At 33.9% G+C, this 26,024-nt stretch overlaps 1 protein-coding gene across 2 annotated transcripts in view; it reads left to right on the forward strand.

Annotated features, from left to right (window-relative positions):
• Positions 1-26,024, forward strand: part of ZFPM2 (zinc finger protein, FOG family member 2) — a 434,128-nt gene that overhangs the window by 258,433 nt on the left and 149,671 nt on the right. The window lies entirely within an intron of this gene.

Here is a 26,024-nt window from a genome sequence, read left to right on the forward strand (position 1 = left end):
TTCACTTGAACCAGGATAAAATGAATTCCAAGATTCCAAATATAAGATGCATTGAGTGTATTTTAATAACAGGCTCATAAATATTGCACATGGTTAAAAGTGAATTGCTAAACTAAATGATTTGTGCATACACTACATGTATTTTAATTCTATTAATTTTTAAGTTTCTATTTTTATTAAAAATAAAATAAAGGTCATTTTTTATCCTACTTAATTGTAAGGCTCAAGTGAACCTCATTTTACCTAACTCATCATTCCCTCCTTCTTGCAGCTTCCACTTCATGTGATTTATGCATAAATAAACATACCTATACATGTTATGTATTTAATTGACTGACAGGTTTTGCTTTCTTCTGCTAATTTTAGCATGGATTTGGCATTTGCCTGTATCAGCATTGAATATTTTATGTAGGTTACGTTAGGCTAAATTTTGATTAAAAAAATTTCACTATGTGAGGGAACACATTTTTCTCTCAATATTGGTGATTTTTTTAACTTAATTTTTTTAGACCTTTATTTTGTTTATTTATATGTGGTGCCAAGAATTGAACCTCATGCTAGGCAAGTGTCCGACCACTGAGCCACAGCCCCTGCCCGCAAGGGCACACTTTAGATAAAATAAATATTTGAATGTGTGAAACCATAGAAATTTAGAAGCATCTGTAGCTTTCTCATTGTTATTTGCCTAAAACTCATGAACTGGATAGTTTGTAACTGAAGTCACATTTTGTATGATATCCTTTTCGGTTGAGAAATTCATCCTGAAAAGCTTACTGATAAGTTATTGTTAAAGCTTTAGTCTAAGCAACAAACTAAACTTTGTTTGGTAGACACAGAATTGCTGTGATTCATTTTATGATTTTTTTTTCTGCATAGCAGAGTAGTAGGCATTGTCTGACCATATGGCAGCTTTTTTGCTGCCAAAATTTTATGGTGTTAGGCAATAGCAAAGGGATTCCATACCAAAAGGTGCCTCAGCTTTGGTTACCACACATAAAGTAAGAATTGGCATAGTGCATTTTATAGCAGCAGTGTGTGAATTTAGAACCACATTGATTCTTGCTTACCATATAGGATACAAGGATGCTCAAATGTTTTGAGCTTACTGAGTTAATAATATAAATGATCGTGTCAATCTACATAACATGCTGATGCCTTAGTCTGAAGACAGAATAAAATTTCTATCAGAGTTGTTAATGTACAAGGGCAAATGGTTTTGCAGAATTGTCAGTACAGTTGTATTATGTTAAGGAGACACATCTTTGCAAATTTATGTTTTTCCACAAAAATGTGACTGTTAATTGTTCAGTGCTTTCTCTCTCTAATAGATGAGAAAATGTCTCTCTCTAATGGACAAGGCTTCAGTTGTGAATGATTAGTCTTACCAAACTTTTTACTCAAAATGGTTCTGTAATAGCTCTCATCTCTGTATTTAAATACCCATGTACTCTTGGAAAATGTGAAAATTTCAATTATTTTGAATAAGACAGCATCTGTGATTTCCAGCTATATCACTCATTAGCTGTGTGACATTGGGAAAGTTAATTGGCTTCTCTCGATTTCATTGTTAATATTATTTAACTTTCATGTTTTTATTTTGGTAAAAATAAAAACAGGTGGGAGTTCATTCTCAATTCTCTTCAGTTCTTACCTGATTAACAATAAGGCTTACATGTGCCTCATTTTACCTCATTCATCATTTCCTTCCTGGGCTCTTTCATCATATGGTTTTCATAGAATGATCCTCCACTCTTCCCCATTGTACTGAGTACGCTTTATGTTTCCTTAGCTGATGCTCTGACCTCTGAATATTTTTAAGCAACAGGACTCAATTGGGGCTCTCCTCTTTTCTTTAGATGATCTCATATCCCAAACTTTAACTGCCATCAATAAACTAATGATGGCCAACTTTCCATGTCAATCCCAGGATTGCCCCTGAGCTACTTGACATCTCTACAGCAGAATAAAGCTGTCGTGATCAGAACTCCCAATCATGCATTCTGACATGGCCCTTCTCTGAGTCCTAATCACCCTGATAAATGTCACCCTAATTCACAGTTGTTCAGATCCCATGCCTGAGAGTTTTCCTCTGATTCCTTTCTCTTCTTCACTGAGTTAACAACCAGTGTGTCAAGGAACTTCACCTAAACATCTGATCACTTTCCCACCCCTTACAGAGTGATCACCCACAACTCTTTTTTTTTTTTTTTTTTTTTTTTAAAGAGAGAGTGATAGAAGGAGAGAGAGAGAGAGAATTTTTTAATATTTATTTTTTAGTTATCGGCGGACACAACATCATTGTTTGTATGTGGTGCTGAGGATCGAACCCGGGCCGCACGCATGCCAGGCGAGCGCGCTACCACTTGAGCCACATCCCCAGCCCCACCCACAACTCTTATTCATTCCCTTCATTCATTCATATTTCCTGAAGACTGATCATCACGTGGCAGCAGCCCAGAGTTGGATTTTAACATGTCAGTCACACTTGGAATAAAATCCAAAGCTCTTCACATGGGCCTGCAAGGTCCTAAAAATCTGGACTGACCTCATCCATCTTCTTCCACATGCTGCCTTCCTGGACTTCACTATGGCCACCTTGGTTTATTTTGTGTTCTAGAAGTGCATCTTGATTCCTCTGCACCTGCTGGTTCCACAGCCATGAAATTTCACCTTTGCATCTTCACGTGACACACTCCTTGGATTCACACAGGTGCATGTTCAGATGCCAAATCTGCTACGGAGGAGACTTTTCTGGGCAAATTATTTAAAAACAAAATAAGCAGATACAGGGTTCTGTGATTGTCCCTAACTTACCTGAAATTACAAAATATATAGTGTTCTTGTATTGATTTTTTTCTCCCTAAAATGTTATCTTTCACAAGGAAAGATACCTTGTATGATAGTCTAATATGATAGTTTAATACCTTGTATGACAGGCTAATAGTCACCAGTGCCTAAAACATCCAGAACATATTTGCTGAAGTAGGAATGAATGAAATAACATTTTAAAAGAACCTTAACATAGAACATGCAGAATTCAATAAATGTTAATTTCCATTGTCTTCCTCATTCTAAAGTAAATTACTTTGAAATAAGTCTTGTGTGAAGTTGTAGTTTGCATAATCATTTGGCTTAAAACATTAAAAATGTTCAAGTCTGTGTTTGACTTTTATAATATTAACACCACCACAGTGCAGCTGAGATAGAAAGTTTGACCCAGGTTCAAATTCTGACTTCACCACTTTTTCAATTGTTGACTACAGATGAGTCAATACATTTCTGAACCTTGATTTCATTACCAAAGAAATGAAGCTAATAATTTCTTCAAGAGACTTTTCCTGCAAAAGAGAAAATAACATATATTTTTCTTATGTAATACTTGAAATAAAGTGGGTACTAAAATATGATTTATATCTGAATATAGTAATTCTGTTCAAGTTAATGTTGCCAGAAAATAGAGTGAGCAACTGATCTATTCATCTACATCACTAATTTTATTGAAAAACAGTCCCAGACAGAGGTTTGACAGTTGTGGAGCTAATTTCTGAAGGTTGAGCCATAGCAGTTATTCTTTAAAAATTCCTTGTTATTAATTTTGGTATTGATTCAGAAAGTGTACATTTTAATATTTTTAAGGCTTCTTTACTATTTGGTGCAAGTTTTAAAAAATCTAATGACAATAAAAATTTGTCATTACAGCCTATTCTTATATGGAAAAATTATATTGATTGGTCCCTGGGACTTCTCCAGTTCAACAATACATCTATCTTTATGTAATGTCCTCCTCCTTCAAAAATATGCAAATGAATTTGGAATAAGCTACTTCAGTATTTCCTGGGCATTTTTCTGGGGTGTACAGCATAGTCTTTGATTGGAGGTTATTGTCTTTATCTGCACCCTTCTTTGTTCCATTTACACTGATATTGCTCTGAGTCCTGATTCCTAGGTCTATAGTGAAGTTTTCGTTTTCTCAAGTTGCCTAACATGCAAGTGACTAGACCTTGGGTTTTAAACACTAACAATTTTTCTAAGTACTATTTTATTTTCTCTTGATTCATTAAAGAGAGCCTCTTCTTTTTCCTCTCATGCATTCATTATTTATATACTAAATAATTAAACTAATGGCAATAAGAAAATAGCAAAAATGGTTGGTGTGTATGCTTAAAACAGAGATAAATATTTATCAGGGTTTTTTTATATCTAATTTTAAATATTGTTTTTCCTCACCCCATGAAGTGGTGCTTGATATATTGATTTTTATGAAAATGCCTTAGTCCTGCTTAATGTGATTTATCCATTCTTCATATGTATTCATATTTAACTGTCTTTATTTGTACTCACGTACATACATATAATTTTCAGACCATATTTTAATTTGAGTTGGTATAATATGTTGTGTGAAAGCACATTAACTAGAATCAAGGTGCCTGCTCTTAAATCTGGATTCCATCATTATTGAGCTTGTGGTTCTGGGCCACTTTACCTTTTTCTGTGTGCCATTGGACTGATCTGTGTGAGTGGCAATATTAACATATCTTACATATGTAATTTGTGAATTTTAAAAGAAGGTATGCATGTAAAGATCACAAATGCTGTCATAGAGGCACACACTCAATAAATACTGACTGTTATTGTCATTACATTAACAAACTAGTCCTGGCTGTAGTCTCTATCTTCCTTTGGAAAATTATATGTCATCTTTTGGTATCATTCCCACTTAAGCTTACGATTGCCAAAACACAAAATATGAAGGCTCAAAGAAACATAGTCCAGTCTTATTTTTCAAGACTGAATCTTAGCTGGGGTCAGACCTAGTTAGAGGAAGAAGTGTTTTTGATACTCTGCCCATGGCTCCTTCCCTGCTTGGTTGGTTGCTTTGCTTATTTTTGGTAGGGAGGAGAAAGTAAGTTTGTTTTCAGCTAATGTTCATTTCCCTCCAAGTTATCCTCAGCAGTGCTGTCCTTGGGTTGAATAAACCACCCCCTTCAGAAGACTATGCCAACTTTCTTAAAGCTAACGATGTTCACACTCTCTTTGATTTTAATGTTTCTACATAGATCTGCTTTAGATGTCCACATACTATCCACCCTATATCTTCTTCAGGTATTCCCTTAGCACTTTTTCTATAGTTTTGCAAGTTCAGCCTGTAAATTGGTAACATCTTAATGGTATGATTGTAGAGGTCTGCATTGTCATCCCTGCAATCTTACTTTCCTCTCAACAGTCAGTGCCTGAAATTCCACTAAGGAAACTTTAACCTTTTAACCTGAAACTTGGTTTATTGATGGCATACAAATGCCTCTAAAGTATTTTAAAATGTAATAAGTGCTATTTTATGTGAATGAGAGATATGAGAAGAAGAAAGTAACAGAAAAAGACCTTGATTTCTCAGAAGACCTTTTTAAAAAAATTATTACACTTGCTTTCTCACATTCGTTCATATCTTACTGTTATGCATTTTGTTTTTTCACTAGGGATACAACTCAGGGCTTCACACATGCTAGGCAAGGCCTCTACCACTTAGCTACATCCCAGCCCCTCAGAAGACCTTTTACTTCCACTGTCATGTATTGCTATCTTTAGTTATGTTTTGATCAATACAAATCTGCAAGGGGAAGCTACCTTGAGAACCATTGTTTTCATAAAAGCAAGAGTCATAAGTCCAAGGAGCTAAAGGCCTTTGTCCCAGGTCACCTATTTGTCGCAGCAGACAAGCAGACACCCCTTACCATCTCACTAAGGCAAAGACCTTCTACTAGGTAGCTAATAACTCTAAGTCCATGCTGCACTGTCCCAGTTTCGAAAGTCTCCATGTTCACTGTCCTTTGTCTACTTAAATTTGTAACCAGCTCTACTGCTTTCGATCTCAACCTCTAAGTTAGTTTCTTAAGCATATTTCCAGTGATGTGCAGTTAATATATTTTAAATAGGTAGCTAATGAAATATCTTTTAGGTCATTCTCATTGGTTATTATTGCCAGCAACATGTTTTTTTTTTACACCTCTGATCTTGTTGACTTAAACTATCAATCCCTATGAGGAAGGCACACTGCACTGCGTTTTGTTTGAACACCCAACCCAAAGGAATTCACTAAGGTAGCAAGTAATTTTTAAATTAAGACCATTTACAAATGTCAGATATGTTTAGAGATTATAAGTACTAGATATACTAAAAGTTTATTTAAATCTGTGTATAACTTTAGAAGAAATAGATAAATATGAAAGGAAAGTTGGGATTTTACCAAATTCTATTTCATATTAAACTTGACATGATAGTAAGAAAAAGACATACAAATATCTAGGAAGAAATACACTTAAGGGAAGACAAGGGTGTGGGAGTTTGGTTATGAGTTGATGATTTGGATTTGAGAGTCATTTGCTAGTGGTAATCTTCAATATGAAAACTTGTAAAACTGTAGAGACTTAAGGGGATTTTTGACTGGTACTTATTTTAATTAACCATCAAGTATTTATTCATGGACTCTCTCGTATGGAGTACTTGATGCTTCTTCTGAAATGACAAAGATCTGAAGACTGCTTAACAAGGAAGGCAGAGGTACATGGAATAGAATGTAGACAAATGAAATAGAAGCAAATGCAATGACACAGACACAATAGAGGGAAAAAAGCAATTACAAGCAATGTATCAACAAGTACAAAATGGCATAGCACAATTATATTCTGAGGGGACATAAAAGGGTGAACTGAGGGAGGAAGGTTAATTGGGAAATGCTTCCTCAGGGCAATGAGAGCTGAACGAGGTCTGAGGGAAGTGATGGGTCTGAATTGTAGAGAGGGGAAGGGAGAGAATCCAGAATGAAGAAGAGAACATAAGGCCTAACCAGAAGAGAAATGGAGAAATCAAGCTATGCGTAGGGAAAAACAAAGGAGCCATTTTTCCTCTTGGGGCGAGTCAGATGAGACCATGAGACACCATTCTTGAAAGGATCAGTGGAGAAGCAGGGTAGACAGAGTGAGGAGTGGGAGCTCTAAAGAAACTTAAATGTTAATTATATATAGGTACAGGGATTTTTAAAATGTAATTTTATTCCACAATTTAGTTTCCTAAACCTAATTACTAATGAATCCTTGTGTATAGTCTCTCCAATTTTCAAAATTAAAAGGAAATCTATATTCTTATCCCTCCTGGTTGTTGAACTTCATTTTTTTTTTTGTTTGGCTGTAGAATGTCAGTAGACAGTGCCTGATGGGTATTTGTTCTTGGCTAAAACTCTGCATAATGCTTTGAAATATTATTCTTCCTAGCAAATGTTAACAGTTGCTAATGTCATTCAAAAATAGTTGAGCAAAATATGTTTGTGAAACATACAGCTTTTACTGTCAAATCATTTCCCAAGTGAAAGGAAAATACAGTGATACTCTGCTATTTAATGAATAGAAATCCTTTAATGTTGTCAAGGATTTCATCAAACGGATGCCTAAAATAAGTGGGAAATCATGTGACCTCTTCTAATGTCCATTTCCATGTCGATTTGCTCCTCGGCCTTCCCACTCCGCTGTCTAGATGGGACAACCACACATCACAGCCCTCTCGGCCTCAGATAGGATAACCAGAGAATAACTACTCTGGAGCAATGCAATTATGAATTTCTTAAGGGGGAAAAGGAGAGATAAGTTCAGGGAAGTCAGCTAAAGTGGTATATGGGTAGTTCCAGGCAGCAAAAGGGTTAATCAGATTTTCATTTTAGATAGTCGCCTTAGTAACAATCAGAGAGCCCAGGCTGTATCTTTTCCATTTGTGGGGAATGTTTAGATTTACAGAGTAGCTTAGCTTATTATATACCTGCCTTGATTGCTAGATAAAACTTTTGATTAAAAACAGAATAAGATTCATTTTTTATAATATTGAGAAGAAGGGCAAAGCCTTGAGAATGATATCACTGGTGGTCTAGGGCTCTGAAAAATTACTCAGGTTGGAACCCTGGTGTGACAGGGCTCCTGGAAGAATGAAAACAGAGAAAGTTCAGCATCTTTTGCTTAAACTTTTAGTGAAAATGAGTCTGAATTCTCCATTCTTTAATAGTGAATTGGAAGCCAGCATATAACACCTGGCCATAGAAATCAAATGTAAACTTCATCTTTATGCCAAATGTTATTAAACTCTCAAAGATGTATTTGTTTATAGTGTGTATCCAGGTGCTATGTGGCCTTTTAATCAGGAATTTTTAAAAAATCATATTCAAAAAGTACTCATTTTCAGAATGTCCAAAAGATGGACTAGTGAGACTAAAATGTTGCAATACTTAATTTATCCATTGTCCAAATAACAGGAAAACAAACTCGACATTTTGCTCTGCACATGGCCTCAAACTTCACCTGGAGAGACAGATTTCCTAAGGGCAGAGAAAAGCATTCAGTCTATTTGCCAGGACCAGGTCTGTCTGGAGCAGCTGCTGCCAATTAGTGACAAGAGATATGCAGTGAGGCCATGATACACGTAGAGCTACCAGAGTTCAACACTTTCAGAAATTACAGTCTGAAGCAAGAAGAACATAGTTCCGAGGAGCATAGTTCACTCCAGTTCCATAGTGGTACCTTGGTAACCAGTGAGCCTACTCACAACATCTCAAAAGTCAGTATGTCAGCCTTCAGCGGCTGCTGAGTTGATACATTATTTACAGATGGCTTCTGACTTACTTTTGCTTATTATATTAACTTAAAGATGCCCAAGTTCATCCCTTACCAATGCACAAGTATCAAATATTTAGCTGAGAGAACCACTGGAGACACTTAAAAACAAAATGAAAAGACAAAATCTTGGAAGATTTAAAGACCATGCCAGTTCAGGCTTAGAGAAATGGGGGGAAAGTTTTTAAAACAAGGAGTAGATTAATAACTAAAGTGTATCAGTGGCATAGAGATCATGTATTCCTTATTATCAATTAGTCTGAATGCCTTTTCCTCCTTGAAAATGGATTCACAGAATAATGATGTGTGTGTGTGTGTGTGTGTGTGTGTTATGGTGAACATAAATGAAAATGGTTGTCTTAGTGCATGGAGTGATTTGTAAGATTAGACACTTATTTCTCAAATGAAGTGCTTGTTGTAGAGGAGTTGAAAAGGCCCCAGAACTCAAAAGAATCAGGGAGAATGATTTTGCAATCTAGAAGACAGCAACAGAGATGGGAGAAGGCTAAAGAAAATAAATCACATTGCATTTTTTTCCTATGACCAGAAAAAGATGAGGAAACATTCTTCCTCCCTTTCCCTCCTTCCTCTAACAAATGACCCTTATTCCTGGACACAAGAATTTATGCATAATATATAGCTAGTTTAAGGGCTAAATAACCTTATTGTAATCTAACCTTGAGACTTGACCATTCACAATATTGGGTCTATGCCAGTTCTTTGCTCAGTTTGAGAAAGATATAGATTCTTTTTAAAGAAAAAAAAAATCAGTCAGTCCAAGGTCTTCCAGGAGTTTATGAGCTGCTGTTTGAGAACTATTTAGTTAAATAAACTAAGATTTTCTATTTACTGTATTTCAAATGTGTATTTTTACAAGAGATGGTTTATCATTGTGCTTTCTAAAAGTGCATTTATTTTCATGCTCTTTGTGTTACAATCAAAAAGAAGACATCAAATTGAAAAAGTAAATGTCTGTATAAATTGAAGACCTCTAGGGGTCTGCAGCCTCTGGTTTCAGAAACACTTGGTGAAGTTACAGATGCATTTTTGGTTCCAAGTGTTGCATTTTCAAATGAACTTTTGGAGTTCATTTATGAGTATGACACCCTGTGTTTAATCATTTCACACTGATTTTTTTTCCTGGTTTGATTAAAAAATGACTTCAGTTCAATCATCTAACATTGTGTTGGTTGCCATTCCAACCAATTCTGACAGAATAAAACAAGGTTGTTGACCAAAAACAAGCTATAAATATTTGCTTGGAGTATGAAAGAATTTTTCAAATGTCTAATAATATATCTAGACTTGGTTCTTTATTAGGAAGTCTGTGAACTTTCCTGTCTCCTTTGCTCTCTCTGTGGGGTTACTGCATATTTAAATTGTCTGTGTGTCTGTAACATTTTAGCATGTGAACCAGGATATTGTCAAGAAGACAGATGTTTCCAAAAGCTGGAATAAAAAAAAAAAAAAGATAGTTTACATGTGACTGGAGAAACAGTACAAAGTTAAAAATGGGTCATTTTCCTATTTTTCTCAATTCTTGGGGACAACATGGATTATCACCCACTGTTTTGACAGAGTTAACCTCCATCACCATCTCAAAGCTTCTTCCTCAGAATCCAAGACACTTTTGCAATTAGTTGTCTTATCTTAATTTTCCAGTCAGGCCACTGATTACTTTGGGAAGTTTTTAAATCCCTTGCTTATTCTTGAACCTTTTCTTCTCCACAGTTAGAAATTTAAAATATTGCAGATGTTTTTGGAAGACCTGCATTTTTTTGTGATCTTTACAACACTCAGGATTGCACTCCTCCATAGTAGCTGAAATCAATTCATTATCTGGTGATTGGTTGGTTGGAATGAAATAGGATTCAATTGACTTCAGTAATGAACATATACGACTAAAAATTAATGTGCAGACAAAACAGATGATTTAATTTGATATTTTCAACTGTTTGTTCATTATGTCAACATAAGTAGCCACATGATGATTGAGGTTAGAAATGATGCCACCAAGGAAATTATGATAAGAGGGATGAGAGCAGGGAGGGGGAAGAGGAAGGAAGGGAAGGGAAATGGCGAGGAACACTGGGAAAAGTTGTGTAGAATATGAATAATTATTACTGGATAAATGTCAAAATACTAGGGATCAAAAGCTGATGAATTTTAACCAAGGATACTAGCATTTAAGGGGAAGAAAATAATACACATGATACTATGAAAAATAAATAAGCAGCTCTGAAAAAGAAAATTGAATGGTTTCTCTGAATTTTTATGGTAGGAAAGAGCAAGAAAAATGAGAGAGAGAGAGAGAGAGAGAGAGAGAGAGAGAGAGAGAGAGAGGAGAGAGAAGTTGTAGGATATCTTTTTTTTTTTTTGTCCCACTGAAGAAGAATAAATGCTTTCCAAAGCCTGCTTAGCATCTCACCCTGTGTATGGACTAGGTTCTGGTAGGTCCTGTTAGCTTCTAGGTTTACCAACACCCTTATTAAGAGTATTCAGTTTAAGACTCTGTTAAGAAGAATGAGGAGAACTTGGCCAAGTTCCACAGCAAAGCAGTAAAAATAGTACCGTGAGAAAAGAATGGGGTTCCAGAATATCAAATAATTTTGCCCAAAAAATAGAAGGCAAGGTTACATGAATTAAAAAAAAATGAAGTTACATAACTCTCTTTTAAGGTATAAAGGGATATTACCAAAACTAAATTCCCCAATTGCCATTACTTACCTCCAACAAATCTCTTAATTCTCTTATTTCTTAGTTCTCTTACCTATAGATCATTATCTTTTCCTAAACAATTCCAGAGACCCAGGGACATGCAGTATTTCATTGAACATAAGTCAGAAGTACATTATTATTAATTATTATTTCTGTCTCTAACCCTAGGTATTTGAAATATGAGCATTCCTGAGTGTTTGCTTCATATGTTTTGAAATATTCTATTGAATTTTTTTTTACTTAACTCATTCACATTGAATTTCCTAAAAGAGGCTTTTAAAGCAGCACTGATTCATCAGTTATTTCCTTGAGTTTGCACAATTCATACAAAAGTTTCAATAAGCCACTCCTCCTTAACATCTTAGTCATATTTTGTCTTCTGTAACAGTCTTCTGAAAATAGTTGAGAAATTCTGATGCTCTCTCTTTGTTTACCGATTTTAAGATCATTATGCACACTCTAATGCATAATTATAATTATGCATTCATGATGTTACTTGTGCTGGCTTAACTCAGAAAATAGTGTGGAGCAGCTATCTCGAAGCTACAGGCTGTTTCCCATCACTTAGATTCTGATCAGAGCTGTTTGTTGAGTCTTATTGGAACACGGACTCTCTCTGCAACAGTCCCAAGGCTGGACCCTTCGTTTTTTATCACTAGTTTCACTCCCTGCCCTTTCTCCACCATCCCCCGGCCCCTGCCATCTTTGCTTTTAAGACAGGAAAAACTACAAGATTATTTGGTTTTTGTTGCATATGTTTAGTCTATTCACATCAATTAAATGAGAGGGATTTTCAAAATTCTCCAGTTTATTTATTCTCCACATTTTACATTATACCTAATAAATGAAGACACTTTGATTTTTCATGGATGAGATTTTAATATCCACTGTTCTTATCATTGAGTTTACCTTAGGGTTGCTTAAATTAGTCTAGTGCAAATCTATCATATCTTCTTCCATATGTTGTTGAATAGTGTGATCTGGACCAAAGAGGAAGTTGGTCTGTGCAATTTCATTTGTACATTCATTTGCAAACTATTCACTGTGTAGCCAGGTTGGAAGGATACTTTCTGCAACACTGTGAAGGTGTTAACAGGTCTCATCTAGTAGCATTAAAAATAATAACAACTCATAAAATCTAGAACTATGATTAGTTGGTAATAATCCAACATGGAAATATATGCTCAGGCTTTATTGCCTAATCTTGGGGTGCATGGACTCAAATGATATGGAGACAGAACAGTAAATAAAAGTACTATGGCTTGCATATGTGAAGTGCTGAGCAAACTCAATTTGAGTTAGTTTCCTTTTCTCTTTGTGCAGTGTTGTATTAGGGAAAATTCACTTCATGTGAATTAGGGATGCTATTTTGTAATTCTCAAAAGTAATGGAGAAGTTCCACAAAAGAGTGTGAATGGAAGTATGTGTATTTGTTGAAGGGACTCCATCTTTGTTCTTTAGGAGTGAAGCACCTTTGTGTAATTTATATTTATGGCCACTGTGCTTATTTACATTTCTAAATGTTAAAGGAGATTATTGACTTGTTTTTAACAGCAAGAATGGAGAGCAGAGATTTTAAAAAGCTGAGAAACATGGGCAAATCTGTTTAATGAGTTCTTTCTATTTGGAGTACATGGAATTCTGGAAACAAAAGGTGCTCTCTATATTGTGGAGTCCTGGTCTTTTACTTTACAAATAAGAAAATCAGCTCAGAGAAGTCATCTCTTTTGACCAAGGTAATCCAACTACTTACTGAAAAAGTTAGAACAAACCTAAACTTACTGAATTCTCAGATCATTTTTGAAAGTTTACAGCATGAAACAACAAATATCTAAGATGGTCTTTATAATAAATTTTGCTTTGATTTTGGTTTGTTTTGATTTTATTGTAGTTGAAAAATGAGACAAGCAAAAAATTAAACAAATATTTAAGATTAGTGTATTTACATTTAACATATTGTTCTAGCATATGGTGCAAGAAAAATTTTTGTATCCTAAAGATTTTGCATTAGATCGGAAACTTCCAAGATAGAGTCCAAAGCAGATAATTAGCATAATTAGGAACTCAATGTCCAGAGCTTTTTCTAATTATTTCCCAAATACCCCCCAGAGCAAGTTTTTAGATCTCATAGGTATTAGAAAGAATAATAGGAAATTTAGAGTATCTCAAACAGGAAAAAAATTATTTATTTTATAAACAATACATAGATTTTTTTTTCATCATGCAAGTTAAGATTTAATTGAGTTGTCATTAAAATCTTTTTATTATGATAGCAGTGGTAAACATGTTTCCTCACTAACCAATGAAGTATTTCAAAGGTAAAAAGAGTGGTCAAAGTTTAGTAATATATGATACACTTAAACCTATGATATATTGATTACTCTGTTGATGTTAAAGAGAATAAATTAGATACAGGACTTTTCATAGAAATTTCTTAAACATTGCACCATTTCCCCAAATCAATGTATAGTTTAATTATAAATGAACACAGCATTTTTCATGTATAAATCTAAGAAATTCATATGTATTAACTTATTTAATCTTTACAACAGCCCCATGGGGTATTATGATAACCATAAGGAAAATTATATACAGAGAGGTGAAGCTACTTGACCAAGATTCATACCATAGATAAGGAGAAACAGTTGAATTTAAACTCAAGCAATCTGGCTCCAGAGCCCAAGATTTTAGCCAGTGTAAGTTGTGTCTCCATGAAGTCCATAGGCGTATGAGCTGAGTTCCCTGCTACTTTTCCTCATCATTTTCACTGCATCCTGAAAACATAGTGTTGTAAGTGTGCCATAAATAATATTTGGATGACAATTGAACTCTTTGGTGTCAAAGACATGGAGGCAAAGTAACTACCTCTCACTGCTCCCCCATCCCTGCCTCTTCCCTTTTTACAATCAATGCTTTTTACTGAGGCTCCTTTTTGATTTCCCAGTTTAAACTTGAATTTCTGCTGGCAAGTGAAATTGCTCTTCATGGGTTTTGGTGGAGTCTATCTGTAAGCAATGAGTCTTATCTGAGAAATATATTCGTGCCTCAACAGAAAATACTGTGATGAGGCCACCCTATGTCTGTTGACCAGTTAATCATCAGAAGAATCCCCTTCTTCATTTGTTCTTGTGCAATTAGTACAGAATTGAGTAAATTTGAGCCTAAAGTTATGTTGGATCTCATCCTGAATTCCGCTTATGATTGGAAACATTTATATAGGCTATTTTTTGTATTCAGTATAAGATATAATCATCACTGCAAGTATAAAAATGCTGCAGTCATAAAAGTAAAATATTAAAAGTATTACCTGCTTTTCAATATTTTATTTTATTTTATTTTTAAAGAGAGAGAAAAAGAGAGAGAGAGAGAGAGAGAGAATTTTTTTAATATTTATTTTTTAGCTTTCGGCGGACACAACATCTTTGTTTGTATGTGGTTCTGAGGATCGAACCGGGCCACCCGCATGCCAGGCGAGCACGTTACCGCTTGAGCCACATCCCCAGCCCTTTTCAATATTTTATATCACTAACTAGACTATGTTCAATCTATTCCCCTTACTTGATGCCTGATATTGATATTTAGTATCTCAACTGGACTTACAAGACCCCAAACTGTGCAAATGTGAGAAATAATTTACTACAAAAGCTATAAATTTCATAGCTCAAAAAACCCTGAAGATTATTAATGAGGCACCATGCAATTAGCTTATACAAAGTGAAGCTAGGAATTATGCATAATGTAAAACAGAAACTGCTAACCACTGACTCATAGAAGATCATTTAAGCTAGTTTCATGGACATGAAGAATTGATATTTAACTCAGTTCCTAAGAAGATTCTCATTGCTTTGACATCATGGGAATAATTCAGTTTATTATAGATTGCTAAGAGAAAAATAGAAAGCAATTCATGGCTAAGGAAGTTTCCAGCAATGTGAGTTTGGATGAATTGTTTGGCTTTTTAGAGTCTGAGTTTTTATTTACACAAAAGAAGCATAACAAATACTTTTGCATAGAACTTTTGTGCAAATCAACTTAAAAAGTAATGTAGCACCTAGAATTTCACCAGATAGTTGCTGCTTAATAAAATGTTAGAAATCACATATTAGGACAATATATGACTTTTCTGGGCAGCCAAAAATTTTGTTTTACTAAGAATTCTACATTTCTTTAGAGATAACTAGAAACATAAGTTAATACTTGCATAGTATAACATACAAAGTACTGCTTGCATGCATTACACATATGAACTAATTTAATCATTTAAATAATCCTGTAACATAACTACTTTGATTATACTTATTTTATAGATAAATAAATTGAGATGTCCAGTAGTTAAGTCTCTTGCCCAAGGTCATACAGGTACTAAGTGATGGTGCTGCATTGTGAACTCAGTCACCTTGGTGGCAAAGTACATGTCTTGAAACTGCCTTTTGACTATTAACTAATAAAGCATATTAAGTTAGAAAGAGTATATGCTTAAAATTATATATATGTAGGCATGCATTAAATATATATTCATCTTGTCTGTATTTATCAAAGTATTAAACTTCTTGAGATATTTTGAGTATTGAGTATTTTTTGAATTTGTTTTTATGATATAATTTATTAATAGTCAGAATATCTAATCAGGCATATAGTAAACTGGTATTTAATAGATGAAGAAGTATGTGGTGTAACACAAAATGTACATCTAAAAGAATATGATGAATAGATTTTAGATATAATATAAAAATATAAGCTATATTTTATGAACTTTAAGTTCTGTATTAGAGACAGCCTCAGTTTTTTTTAACTCTAAAATTAGAATCTTAAATTGTCGGGAAGATTGATTTTTATTTCTAAAAATAGTGAATTACACTTTTCATCTATTGCTGCACTTTTTATTTGGTCATGGATCATCAACTGTACATTATGATTTCCAAATGTACCAGATTTCCAAATATTGTAGGCTTAAAATATAATTATCTGCATTATTAATATTGATTTAATCTACCTGTATGCCAGTTAGATATTTTATTATCAATACATTATGAACATCTAAAGGAAACATAACACATTTTTTCTAATAGTTGTCTATATAGTACACATTCAACAAATATAGTGAAAGAATAATGACTATACTTAATTTTCTATGAAAGTATAAAATGATTATTTTGAAAGCAAGATAATTTAAAAACATCCTCAAAATAGAAACAGTATAGAGAAATTAAAATATAATGCTGACTAGCTATCACTTATTGAAATGAGTGATATATAATGTTAGATTATTTATCTGGCAAGAACCACATCAAGATATATACGCCCGGGGCATAGCTCAGTAGTAGAACATGTGCTTACATCCTCAAGGCTTTGGATTCAATCTCCAGCATCCCCCCAAAAATATCAAACCAAATTTTTCCAAATTTTAATATAATGCACATGCATTCAAAGGCAGTATTTAATCTACTGGTATTTGCACCCAAGCATTTACTTTTAATAGACATTTAAGTTGGTCATAATAATATTATCTAAATATCCTTTCCAATCTACATTTCCATGCTTTAATTCATATTTCTCTTCTTTTTATAGAATATGATATTATAAAGAACTGATGAAGCAGTTAACTACAATTTAATTTTCTCTTATGACAGAATATTCTCCAAAATGGACCTAGGAAAAAACTGAATAGTTTAATATAGATGTTCAGATTTACAATAAGCATAGAGACATTGCCTTTCATGAAAAGCATCATATGAAAAGTTAGTACTAATAAAAAAAAATCAGATTTGAGAAATTTTTCCAAAGGGCAGTGTTATTAATTATTTATTTGGTTATGACTTCATTGGATGATCCTTTAGTTTCCTGGGACCAACCAATATGCTGAACAAAGGACCCTGAATTAAGAGTATAGAGAGGTAAATATTTGAAGTCCTATTCTTGTGCTTCCAGGCAGAGAAAAAGGGAGTCTGTCTCCAGAAAGGAGGGCACTTGGAGTTTTTTCTCTGATAGTCCTGCATGTGTTGATTTGGTAAAAAAGTATTGAAAACTATACTCATAGAGTCTCACTGTAGATATTTAATTTAAGTGTTTGTAATATTTTTCTTACTAAAATGTCTCACAGATTAGATAAGCTTTGTTCAGCTACTCCAACGCTTTCACACTTCTGCCAAGTAGCTTGCCAAGAGTTTAATTGTTTGCACCTGACTTTCAATAACTTGACTTTCAATAATTTTTCCCATAGAGAATTTGTGTTTCCAAAAGGTACTTATATTTATCACAACACATAGCATATTGTTTGATAATTCTACACCTTTTTTTTCCTTTGAAGGGGAAAACTTCTCATTCCTCTTCTCATTTTACCATAGACTTTTCCCATTGATTTCAAATGTCATAATATCAGGTACATTTTAAGTTCAATATATAAGTGATTTTTTAATACTTTATAGTTGTATATGGATATAAGGGTACACATCATGAAAACAACATGTATTTTTAAAAAACATTTTTGGTTATAAAATTTACTCTATTGATATCAGGATGGCTCTCTCTCTTTTTTTTAAGCAGAAGTTAAGATTGGCTACAATAATAATAAGATGCAATCTGCCAATTGACAGAAAGATATATTTTGCATTAATTAATCTGCTGATTAATTCATATTAATTCATGAAGGATGGATACCTCTCAGTATTTGAGGATAACTTTGCACAAGAAGATGTTTTCTGTCTTCTACAGAATGCCTTTGGATTAATTCTCAAATAGAGAATACTGAACAAAATTGACCACTATTCTTTTGACACAAATAATCCATTAATAGTTGAATGTGAATGTACCCTTATGATACACTCTCCATATTCTTCAAACAAATATTTTTATTTTAATCATACTATTTTCCTGAGAGAGATAACATATCAAAATACAAGCAATTAAAAACTTATTGCTTCATCAAGGAAACATAAGACCAACGTGTTGAGTATTGTATATATATTCTTTTCAGCACTCAGAATGGGAGTTTAGGACACACAGAAATTCTATGGTAGCAAGTCTTTAGTGGTAATATTAACAAACTGTAGGGACTCAGGTGATGTTACAAAAAAAGGACGATGAAACCTTCAGAGGTCAAATGACTGGTTCCAGGGCTCTCTGTGTCCCTTATCCCTGCCACAGGCCTGTGTGACAGCCCTGTGGAGGGCTACTCTGGAGCAATTTACTTTTCCCTTCCCAGGGTTTCACTGCTGACACTCTTTCCCACATTACATGAGGTGCAAACCCAGAAATTCTGCCAGGAGCAAAACAACACTCCTTAAACACTCTGTGACTCTCAGAGTCGTATAAAATAAAAGGTTGAAGTTAATGGTTGCCAGCTTGGAGGGAGTAATTCCTCTTTGGAGCCAAATGTATGCAGAGAACAGATGAGACCGTGGGAGTGAAGTTGGCAAAAAAGAAAGAGAAATGAGTCTATTCTTTTCTGAAAATGAAAATATAATAAATATCTGGATAACTTAAATGTTTATTATTCATTTATAGATTTTTCCCACTTGAAAATGACATCTGTATCTTTAGACTGACTAATCTTAAATCATATTACATATTATTTTTTAGATATTATGAAAAATATTTCAATTTGGAAGTAAAAAGATGTTTTTTTATAACCTGCATATATAGAATTGTGTTCCCTTTTCTAAGAAGATCATTATTTTTTACATTGAAATCCGTATATTTAAGCAGTGACTCATGTTAAGATAATGTGTTCCAACAATTTTGAGAACTAAAAGCAAATATACCTCAAAGATAATGATTATTTAAATTTTAGTTCACAGATAAAACTGTCTGACAGGAGGAGTATGGATATAGTAGCCAAGAATTCTATCTTTTATTTCACACTCATTTTGTTTTTTAAAAGTCTCTTATCATGTTTAAGATCCCACATACCATAGTCAACTTGAAGACATTTGCTAGAAGTTCTCTGGAATTTCATGATGTCCTTAAAGGATTTTTATAGAACTGTGTTCAAGAAAATCACTATTGCAATTAAACTTTCTTGGTGTTTCCATTCATAAATCTATTCTGTGCCTAATGGTACGGTACAGTGGCTCTTGTCATAGCACATTACTGTCATTTTTCTTTGTTTTTTTCACATATTTTAGAATTTAAGAGTATTTTTAATTGCTTTTAGCTCATTTGAAAATGGGTATAGTATACCTTTTTTCCAAGCAATGCAAATTTAATAATGTTTTATGAAGTTGAGTTCATTTTTTTCTCCAAACAGTAAATATAGATAAGCTAGATTTCCTTTGTTTGGGTTTGAAAGTTTTCTTAGTCATTTGTTTAAATTTGTGACACACATACCTTGTTTTTAGGCACAGTAAAGAAAAGAAAGACTTCAAGCCTTAATCAGGGGACATCCCAAATCTAGTTCAGTGGTCATTTTATACTATTTTTAAGTGAGAGCACCTGATACACCTAGTTATGTCCAAATACTTGGCATTAGTTTGTTATGAAGAATATTTGTGTATTATTTCTGAGAATCTGCTTTTTATATTACATGAATAGTGTTGAGGGTACCCTACAGGACCACATAGAAAGATTCTATTTACATAATTTTAAGTGATACTCTATTTTCAAAAGCAAGTTGTTTTGCTCAGTTTCAGCAAGTGCAAAAAAAAAAAACAGGTTAATGTAAAACTTTTAAAATTATATTTACTAAAAAGAACTATTTCATTGGTTGGCAATCATCATACTTAAAGTTGTATAGTTCCAGTCAAGTCAATAATGTTGATAATATATAATATGCCTAGAATTAATGAAAATTACATTGTATAGAGCCTTGAGTTATTACTTTGCATATTCCTTCCTACTCCAGAAGTCCAATATTACCCCCATTGGATAGGTTGTTGGTTTTTAAAATTCAGCTCATTGTCACTAGAGACCTCAGAAATTTAAAAGGATAGTGGTACAGCATTTTCATTATTGTCAGATTGAAAACTACTTGGATTCCACAGTGGAGAACTGCTTGGATACATTAACTTAAATTTTTACTATGTATAGGGTCAAATAACACACAATAACATTTTAATTTTTATTTAGATATAGAGAATGATTCAGTCAGGAAAGTTGTTGGTGGTGGTGGTATTCAATTTCAAAGCACCAGGGAAGTGAGCGAGTAGGGTGTGTGTGTGTGTGTGTGTGTGTGTGTGTGTGTGTGTGTGTGTGTGTTTCTGGTTCTAACTACATAAATCTAATTTCTTCAGCAATTGTGAAAATGTTTTATGTCCACCTTCAAATATGTTTTTAGAGTTGAGAGGATAGAAACAGCTATGAGTTTTTATAATGGTAGAATTTTGCCAAACAAGTCTTGGATCTTTTCACCTACTCCCAGGGTATAGAAATAATACACCAAAATAATTTTCCATCAGCTTCAAACTATATCTCCTGGCATGGTAGTGATATGCTTTAATGATGTATCTTTTATTTCCTAAACTAAAGACAAAGTAGGCCAATTTTTCCACCAGATAACACGTCTAGTTCTTTCAAAGAGTTATAATCACAAGCTCTTTCCACAGACTGGATTTTCCTGAGACTTCTAGCTCTTGCTAGCTCTCATTTTGGAAATCTTCAAAAAATTTTTCCAGCAAAATTTGGAATCTCTAAGACAGCAGTATGTCACCAGTTTCTTGGGTTAGAATTCTCCTCTATTCTTTACCTTTGGGCTGTCTACTTTTATCTCCATTAACCTTTTGGCTTGACTATAAACATTTATTGAAGGCTACCTCCTTTGTTGGTCCAGTAACTCCAAAGGTTAGTGAGAAGTGGATGCTAGTTTGACCTCTTTATCCACATTAGATGATTCTAATTATTCCTAAGAAGTGACACTTTTGACCCATTTTGTCCTTGTCAAGTTTGTCTAGTTATGAGCTGTCTAAACATGAAAAACTGGGTTCAAACTGTGTCTAGGAGTGCAGATATTTTAAACTTACAATGTGGAGCCTCAAAAAGTTCACACTATTTCTTTCTTGATTTTTTTTAATTAAAATTCCATCTTAACTGGAGGAGGAGGCTCCTGTTTTATACCTTGAATTTATTTATTACCGAAAGTGATAGAGATTATAAACTTCAACCTGTAAAAACCCTTAATTTATTTCAAAATTGAAAAATAAAATAAAGAAAAGTTTGTATAATTAAGGATTAAAAAAAGGTTTTGTTGAAGTTGCAGGCAACCTTAAGTGCACAGCTTTTTATATTCTAAAGATATTTTTTTTTCTTTCTGATGCTACATGACCATTGTCATCAGGGCTTACACCTCCGGTATGCGTCCACACTCACTTGAGCATGGTGTTGTGTCATCTCAAGGCTCCTTTAGATACTGTGGAAATGACATGAGTCACTTTTTACTCAATTGGTCAAGTAAAGTCACGTAGTCACACCTGACTTTAAAAGAGACCCTAAAAACACCCAGATGAAAATAAGTGATTAATAATGCTAAGGACTATCACAACCTTTAAACTGGATAATGAAGCATTTTTGTCCTCTTTGCTAACCACTAGAAACACTACCCATGTCTGAGTAGCCATGGGGATTCAACAAATGCCTTTGACTTTTGCTTTAGTTTATTCAGTAAAAATTTGATGTGCATTAATAGGTGCCAAGCATGGCACAAGTTAACAGAACAGTGTTTGGTGGAGGTTGTTATCCTCATTTTGCAGATGTACATTCTGAAATTCTGAAATTTAGATGATTTTCAGATTATAGAGCCAACTGGGTGCATGAATCAATGATCAACTGGCTGTAGTGTCCTTATGTTATTTTTCAACTGTGAAGTCAATGGTGATTATTCCACAAGTGTTTTATATACTAGATTGTAGAAGCAAGAATTTTTACTGTCACCACCAGGTATTTTCTCCTACTTCACAGCAAAGAACCAACACTGTTCTCACTTTCTAAGACCCTACTACATCCATTGATTCATGGCCTCCATCAACCTTGTAATTCCAGCTATTATAAGTGACTGAGGCAGGAGGATTGCAAATTCAAGGCCAGTCTGGGCAACTTAGTGAGTCCTTGTCTCAATAAAATAAAAAGGGATAAGGATATAGCACTATGGTTAGCACCCTTGGTTCAATCCCAAGTTAAAAAAAAAAAGAAAGAAAATTCTTTTTAAAAAAGATTTAAAGTAATAACACTAAAAATAGCTAATGACATATAAATGATTAATATTTATGGAATGGCAATGAGGATTTAGATATTTAATTTTTTTAACAATAAGTCAATAAATCTGAACACTTTTGTATTAGTTTTCTATTGCTACCAAAACAAACCACCATAAACAGGGGCTTAAAACAACACAGGTTTATTATCATCCAGTTCTGTAGATCAGAAATCCAGTATGGGTCTCAGCAGAATAAAATCAAGGTCAGATATGTTCCTTTCTGGAATTTCTTGGGAAGAATCCATTTCCTGCTCATTGGCACTTGGAAAAAATTTAATGCTTTAAGGTCTTGAAACTGAAGTCCCTGTTTTCTGGCTTCCTGTAAACTGACGGCTGTTCTCCTTTTCTAAGATCCTACCACTTTCCTTAGTTTGTGACCTTCATCACCCATCTTAAAAAGCAGCAAGGGCAGGTGGAATCCTTCTCACATCAAATTTCATTTACTCTTTTGCCTTTCTTCTCCACCTTCAAAGTCTCATGTGAATACATTGTCTACAACTAAATAATCTAGAATATTATCAGAATCTCGTGGTCCTAAACCTTAATTGCATCTCTCTTTTGCCAAAAAGGCAACCTATTTGCAGGTTGTAGAGATTTAGCGTTGGCTATCATTTGGGGACCATTGCCTGCCTACCATACCTCTTATGTCTGCCAGCCTTTCCCAAGATGTGTGCTAGTTGCACCCTTTGTGGGGTGATAGATGAACATATTCACCTTACCTTGTCTGCATTTATGAAATCAGGGAATTAAGCTCAAGGAACTTTAAAGTTGCTTCTAGCTCTTAACATTCTAGAATTTTCTTACAAATGCTTACATGAGAGAGAGAGACATGGGAAAATGAACCTAATGATCATTGTGGATATTGTTATGTTCTATTCATGGATTTTTCTGTAGTGTAGATTTTGTATAATCCTAGCTAACTCCCTCCTTCTCACACTTGGTAATCTTCTTTGAAGGCAGTCAATCTCTAAAAAGTTGACTTATTCAGAAAGAAATTGACTTACCTCCTCAAGACCATAATAACTGGTCCCTTGAGATTTTTTATCTACTTATCATTTACTTTATAGCTTGGGTATAGCTTTAAGCAAGACTTTGCTACATTTTTGCTTCTACCTTACTGGTTTGGAGTAAATGAAATTGGTTACCCTTCAATACAATTTCTTAATAAGATTCGACCTGTGCCTAGGAATATTTGCCAATGTTTTAAATATAATTCCTAACATTAAAGAAAGATATAAGTCAATTATTTTTATTTCAGTGACAAAATCAACTTTCTTTTATACTTTACCTGGTTATGGACAAAGTGAAGAAAATTACTTACTCCTAGAGTATTCAAAGTCAATGAAAATCATTCAGGTGAAGTAATTTTATGTGTACCAGGGATTGAACCCAGGGCCACTTAACAGCTAACATACAGCAAGTGCTCAATAGATGTAAATCACTAATATTGTTGCAGTAGCAGTGGATTAGGAGTAGAGGTGAATACCCCACTCAAGTTTGCCTAGAATTTTTCAGATTTAACATGCAACATACAGACTCCCAGGACACTTCTCCATCCCAGAACATCAGGATGGTTGTTTTCCATAGCAGTGATAGTGTTTAGACACAGCTTGATTTAGATATGGGTGCTTCTACCAGCTATTTGATCTAAAGGACATCATTTAATCATTCGGTTGCACTGTCTTTGTCTGAAAAAATACATATGAGGACCAGGTAAGAAAGAACATGCTGAACAAAATGACTGCACAAGGAGCATAAATAGGATCACACTTATTCCTGCTTTAAAAATCTTAATTAGCTTCCTTCTGCCTACAGAATTATCACAGGAGGTTTTGCCTACTGCATAAAGGTCCTTGAGATCTCTCTCACATCTGCCTTTCCAGACATACATGCTTTTATGAACTGCATTTATAATTCCTTCCTAGTACTTTCTACATACCAAGAAAAGTTCTGAAGATTTTATAAGGGTATAGAATACCAAGAATACTTACTATTGTGTGGATGCTCCACTTTCTTGTATACTACTTGGTCTTTGCCCAGGCTCCCTCCAACAACTGTAAATTTTTCCTGTTTATCCTTTAAAATCTTGCCCAAATCCTTTAAAATAACCTCCTCTATGGAATCTCCTGGGACTCCACAGGACGCGAGTTTCTCCCGTGCTATTCATTGACACACAGTTTACACATGCCTTAGTCCTTCCTACATGCTACTTTTCACATTATATTAAACTTTTAAAAGTATTTATCTATATCCTTAACTAAACAGGATTTGCTCATACGCCTAACACTGAGAACAGAACTGCACTTGTTGATTGGTGAAATGAATAGAATAGAAAGGTATTGGCTAATCAATTGATTTCATCTATTTTTCATATTATTCATGGAAAATTAAAAAACTGATTTCCTGTGCAAAACTTCACATGGCTTCAAGGACTATAGAATGAAAATATTGAATAATTTAAAATAATTATTTAGCATGAAATAAGAGAATCCGTCCATGTCTGTTTTGATCTCTCGATTAAAATCAGAAGAGAATGGATGGTAAAAATGAGACCACTAAGTACCCTTTTACCAAAAATGGCAGACTTGTTCTTCTTAACACCTGGAGACTTTCTGGGCCTGATCTATGGATGTATCTATTGACCTGGTATAAAAGCAAAAAAAAAAAAAAAAAAAAAACCTTATCAAATGATAAACCTCATATTTGGTTGGATATAGGGTATTATCATTTCAAATTGAACAATCTTATTTTCTCTTTAATTATCCTTTGAAAACAGAAATAATTAATAGTGGTTATTCAGACTGATAACAATAGGGATAACTTTTTTTGCTATATATACTTATATATACAATGTAAAATAATGTTTTTCTTAGAAGACATTCAGATAACTTTTTCATGGTTTATTCTTGCCAACCATTAAGGTAGTAGTTGAAAAATTAAGACTCTTAAATGAATCAAAATATGAATACTAATTAGTGTGCTAGAATTTTTATATTTTATCTGGTTTCCTGTCTCTTCTGATGTAACTTATAAAATATTTTTCCAGACTTTGTTTTATATTTATCCATCATGGTTTACTTTGAAATTTTTTATCACTTAAAAATATTTTTGTAGTTGTTAGTTTTTATAACATAATGGCTACTTGAAGAAATTGGTCAGTATTTGTTTTATATATATATATAGTTTTTAATATGACTTTGCAATTAATGGATCAATATATCATGTACTATCATGATATACTGAGGCAGATGAAATGGGTTTTCCAGGTTCCTGAGAGATGTGAAATCACCAAAGTAGGCAGAACTCCTCAAGTGAATACTTAATAATGCCAATTGGGGGAATTTGTGATAGCAGGTAACTTGTAGGAAGCATTCCAAAATGGGCTGAGATCTCTTTAGCAGGATCATATCTGGGTGAAAATTCAGTTCAAATATTACCTTGAGACCCTTGTATTGTACTCAGTGTTGTGGTTTCAT

This window comes from Spermophilus citellus (genome assembly GCF_964194105.1).
Source record: "Spermophilus citellus genome assembly, chromosome: 14".
NCBI lineage: Eukaryota > Metazoa > Chordata > Mammalia > Rodentia > Sciuridae > Spermophilus > Spermophilus citellus.